We start from the raw sequence: 6005 nt of genomic DNA on the forward strand, positions 1-6005 counted from the left end.
GGAGCCAGTTTGAATTCCAGCTGCTCCACTTTCATTCCAGCTCCTTGCTAATGCACCTGGAAAGGCAATAGAAGATGATCCCAATACTTACACCCCTGCCACCCACATGGGAGACCTGGAAAAACCTCCCGGCTCCAGGCTGGTCCAGCCCTGGCTGTTGCAGACGTTTGGGGGATGAACTAGAAGATGGAAGATCTCTCTTTCTCTTTTTTTCCTTCTATTTCTGTAACTCTGCCTTTCAAAATAAATAAATAAATAAATATTTTTAAAAATTAGCTAATATGAATTGAAAATTCAGTTCTTCAGTCATGCTAGTAATTTTTCAGGTGCTTAGATGTTGTGTATGACTAATGGCTAGTATTGGACAGTCTTGGTGGAGAACATTTCAATCATCAGGAAAGTTCTATTGGGCAATGCTGAGTTGGAGAATGGTAATAAATATGAAGAAACCTTAAGGTTACTTGTCACCAGAGTGTGAACATATGCCAAATTTTGAGCTGGAAATTTACTGTGTTGATTTATCAAGTAGATAGTTTCTGTCACAAGGAATAGAAAATCAAATTCAAACTGGCTTTAGACAATAAATGAAATCTTTAGCACTTGTGTAAGAAAAGTTCAGAAATAACCATGGGGTTTAGAAATAGCTCTTTCAGGACTTTGATCAGTTTCCTTTCAGTTTTCCATTTTTTGACTGTATCCCCAGGCTGACTTTCTTATGTAGAAAATAACTACCATTGTTCTAGTTTGCAAGTTCAATAATGACATGCTTCAGAAAGAGAGCACGTATCTCCCTTAGATCTTGACCATACAAAAGAACATTTCCCCACATGCTCTGTTCTGCTGTGGCCAAGGGAGTGTCATGTGCTGATTGATGGCTGACACAGTCAGTCTGGCTTAAGAGATAGAATAATATGGATGGGCTTATGCTGATTGGGGTAAATCTTTGGATTCAGGGTGGAGTCAGCCCTACCCTTAATAAGTCCAGCTGCCACCAACCGTGGGTGGGATTGATTGGGGCTGTGAAAAATTCCTCCAATAGTGCAGAATATCAAGCCATTTTTTTCCTTTTTTCTTTTTTACATAAAAGTCTTTACTTTTTTGACTAAAGCTTGAAAAACTTTATTATAGTACAAATAAAATAGAGAACAGATACAATAAAATAATAACCAGAGTTAGTTTTTTAAAGGTTTATTTATTTATTTTTGAAAGTCAAGAGAGAGAGGGAAAGACACAGAGGGAGAGAGAGAGAGATCTTCCATCTACTGGTTCACTGCCCGTCACTGATGGCCACAACAGTCAGCACTGGGCCAGGCTGAAGCCCAGAGTTTCATTTGGGTCTCCACGTGTGTGACAGTGGTTCAAACACTTAGGGCCATCTCCCATTGCGTTTCCCAGGCCATTAACAGGGAGCTGGATCAGAAGTGGATCAGCCAGGACAAGAACTGACATCACAGGCAGCTTTACCTGCTATACCACAATGCAAGTCCCTCAGAATTATTTTTTAAAGTATATGGCTTTGTTTAAAATATGACTGTACAAAAAGTGGTAAGTTCAAAGTTTTAGGAGTGGTTCATGAGGAATTTAACATGCAATACACTGTCCTGCAATAAGTAGTAAAATCCATGAACTATGAAGCAAAATATTATTCTGTAGGTGCTCTCCAAATTACACTTATGATAAAACATAACCAAAAAAAATTTGTTAAAAAATCTGTAGAACTTCTTACCAAACTAACAAACCAAATGCAAAAGACTTCAAACTAGAGATTTTTTGATCAGCTATGAAAATACTCAACTTGTCATTGGAAAGAAAAACTGGTACCTTTTCATATTATAACAACTTTAATTCTAGCTATTTAAAAATAATTTTAACATATTATTTGCAAGACAAACCATACTAAGCCTGTGTAAATACATTCATATTTTAATGGATAATTATGATTAATAAGAAAAAGATAATAAAAATTAGAATTCCATGCAAAATTTTGTGAAATTGGACAGTGGGATAAATGAGAATTCTTCTCCGTGTATAATGTTATCATTAGCAGTTAAATATATCTTACTTTGTAAGATGACAATGTGAAAATAATTGAACAGTCTTCCTATAAATTATTTTATGTTACTTTTATAAAAATAACGATAACAACCATCCTATTACAAACTACCAGCATTATAGGGTCTAATTTTAGGCTGATCTTGTTATCTCTTTCTGTCTCATCTTTAGCAGCTTCTTTTTGTCCTCAGAGATATTGATCTACTCTCTCTCTCTCTCTCTCTTTTTTTTTTTTTTTTTTTAAGATTTATTTAGTTATTTGACAGGAAGAGTTACAGAGAGGCAGAAGCAGAGAGAGAAAGAAAGTCTTCCATCCACTAGTTCACTCCCCAGAGCTGTGCTGATCTGAAGCCAGGAGCCTGGAGCCTCTTCCGGGTCTCCCACATAGGTGCAGGGGCCCAAAGATTTGGGCCATCTTCCACTGCTTTCTCGGGCCACAGCAAAGAGCTGAATCAGAAATGGAGAAGCCGAGACATTCTGTGGGATATACGGGTGCCTATATAGGATGCTGGCACTGCAGGTGGTGGCTTTACCCACTACGCCACAGTGCCGGCCCCTTCTCTGTCTCTTTTATCAACATAACTATCATAATATCCATTCTGAGATCTATTTCCTCTTCTCCCTTTCCTTATTCTGAGCTTGCCTTATCTTATCTTTATATATAATCTTTTCTTATAATCTCTGGGTGAACCAGCTCATCCTCCACATCATTTTCATCCTTACCCTCTTCCTCTTCCAAGTTGATGTTCTCAATTACATTTCTTTTTTTTTTTTTTAATTTTAAAGATTTTTTTTTTTTTAAGAATTTTTTTTATTTACTTGACAGGTAGAGTTATAGACAGTGAGAGAGAGAGACAGAAAGGTCTTCCTTCCTTTGGTTCACTCCCCAAATGGCCACCACAGCCGCCGCTGCACCGATCCGAAGCCAGGAGCCAGGTGCTTTCCTCCTGGTCTCCCATGCGCATGCAGGGCCCAAGCACCTGGGCCATCCTCTACTGCCCTCCCGGGCCACAGCAGAGAGCTGGACTGGAAGAGGAGCAGTTGGGACTAGAACCTGGCGTCCATATGGGATGCCAGCAACGTAGGTGGAGGATTAACCAAGTGAGCCACAGCACCTGCCTCTTTTTTTTTTTTTTTAAGATTTATTTTATTTATTTGAAAGAGTTACAGAGAGAGGAAGAGCCAGAGAGAGAAGTCTTCCATCCGCAGGTTCACTCCCTAAATGACTGCAACATCCAGAGCTGAGCTTATCTGAAGCCAAGAGACTTCCTCCAGGTCTCCCATGCGGGTGCAGGGGCCCAAGGACTTGGGTCATGCTTCACTGCTTTTTGAGACCATAGCAGGGAGCTGGATCAGAAGAGGAGCAGCCAGAACTTGAACTGGTGCCCATATGGGATGCTGGCACTACAGCAGTCCTTTAACCTGCTGCGCCATAGCGCTGCCCTCCTCAATTACATTTCTTACCAAAATCTCTAAGTGTGTTTTACAGCTCAAATGGTTAAAACAATACTTTACCTAAGAACTCTTAGTGTTACGAACTTTTAGGATTGCTAAACATGTTAAGAATTTTTATGTTTAAAATTTTGCAGAATATTCACAAAATCGGGATCTTTGATTTTGGTTCCATTCAAATGGAAATAGAATTTGAGCATTTCTTTGCCAGGACTTTGAACCCTTCAGAAATGATACTGTCACTAAGAAGACAGATTGTTGTAGATGCAAGTTCTGTGATAGCCATCCTTCAAAATCTTGGCTGTTTAAGGTGACTGTTCATCCCTTCAGTTTCCCCATTGATGATGGGCAAAAATTAAGAATCAGTTTGGTCACTCACACTCTTCATGACCCCCACCTCTCCTCCTATGAGTAATTTCATTGCCCCCTTCCTCCCTATTGCATTAACTTCAACTTTGAAATATGGAAAATATTTGGAAATGCTTTAAAAGGAAGACAGATATGTGTTCACTACCAACAGAAAGATGTAAAACTTAAGGAGCAGTAGAACCAACAGACTCTAAAGAGATGGGACCCTCTTCTTCCAGTCCATACACACCCATAATTCCTTTCCCTTCAGAGAATGTTCAGAGATACATTTTTATAAATGTGTGATCAAAATTTTATTTTTAAAACATGAATCTTATGATTAAATTGGTCTATAGAGGGAATAAACAAAAAATAAGGTATTAAATTAGAGAAAAAGGAGGATTAAATCTTCTCCATAAGAAATGAGCAGAGGATAAAACTATTATCAGTGTTGTAGAGCAAGACTTGGCTTTGAGCCTGGGTGATTAGCTGGAAAATGATAATGACTTTATTATGTAATAGGCATAGGAGGCAGATCAAAGGAATGATGGCAGATTTCAGTTGGGTACTTAATGAGATTGAGTGGCCTCTTCAACCTCTAGGTGGAGTTGCCTCATATGTAGATGGCAAAATAGAACAGGAGGGACAGAACTGAGAGTGAACCCAAAGATGCTGTGGTTACTGAGCAAAGAAAATATTTTATATACACTATTTTTTAAGCCTTTATGTTTAAGACGAGGTATATAGGGACCAGCACACTGTGGCACAACAGTTTAAGCTGCCGCTTACCAGAATCTCATATTGGAGAGCAGGTTCGAGTCCCCTGCTGCTCCACTTTCTATCCATCTCCCTGATAATGTGCAGAGGATAATGGCCCGAGTATTTGGGCCCCTGCCTCCCATGTAAGAGACATGGTTGGAGTTCCTGGCTCTTGGCCCAGCCCTGGCCATTGCAGCCATTTGTGGAGTAAGCCAGTGGTTAGAAGATTGATCTCTCTGTCTCTGTCTCTGTGTGTGTGTGTGTGTGTGTGTGTATGTATGACTCTGCCTTTCAAATAAATAAGTCTTTTTTAAAAAGAAGAAATATTTCAAAATAAACCTGAGGAGAAATAGTAAGATAAATTGTAGGAGAATCCTGAGAGTTAATTCTCTGGAGGTTGAGAAAGAGGAGAATTTAGGGAGATATATATTTGAGGAAGAGAATGAGAAAATGATTATGACAAAAGCACTGGAAAAGGATTTAATCTTCTAAATAAAAAGATGCATTTCTTTTTCACATATAGGAATATTGTCCAGTTCTTGGTAAAGTATATAGGCATAAAACAGAAAAGTATAGCTCCTACCCCCACTTTTTCTTGACATTTGTTGCACTCTTCGTCAAAGAGGAGGTACAAATCAGGTTACATCTGGGAGTTTGAAGTTATACAACCACCCTCCATCTTTTAGACCCTGCTTTTCTCTACTGAGGAAGAAGGCTTTGTTGGATTATATCAGTGGACTTCCTTGCCTCCTGTTTCCCTGTTGAATTTGAACAATGGTGTATACCAGTGGGAAATCACAGGCAGCATAAAATTGTTACTGGGAATTTTTCTTTTTACTTCTCTCCATGCCACATCATTGTGTGTTGGCTCTGTCTTTCTGTGATACCTTGTCAATGGTAGTGGGGTATGGTAGGATTTGGACCTGGTTTTAGCTTATAGTAGTGATGTGATTATCAGTAAATGCCCGCTAAAGAACACTTGGTAGTATTTGAGCTTTGAGGCTGGTGTTTTGCCATAGTAGGTAAAGCCACCACCCACAGCACTGGCATCCCATATGGGTGCCAGTTTGTGTTCTGGCTGCTCCACTTCCAATCCTTGCCATCCAGTGGGGGACCCAGCAGAAGTTCCTTGCTTTTGATTTTGTCCTGGCCCAACCTCAGCCATTCCAACCATTTGTGGAGTGAAACAGCGGGTGTCTCTGTCTCTCTAGCTCTGACTTTCTAATAAATAAATAAATCTTTTTTAAAAAATATGAGTTTGGTATTTTTTTTTGACAGGCAGAGTTAGACAGTGAGAGAGAAAGACAGAGAAAAAGGTCTTCCTTCTGTTGGTTCACCCCCAATATGGCCACTACAGCCGGTGCGGCCGGTGTGCTGCGCTGATCCAAAGCCAG

The sequence above is a fragment of the Oryctolagus cuniculus genome, chromosome 6 (genome assembly GCF_964237555.1).
Source record: "Oryctolagus cuniculus chromosome 6, mOryCun1.1, whole genome shotgun sequence".
NCBI lineage: Eukaryota > Metazoa > Chordata > Mammalia > Lagomorpha > Leporidae > Oryctolagus > Oryctolagus cuniculus.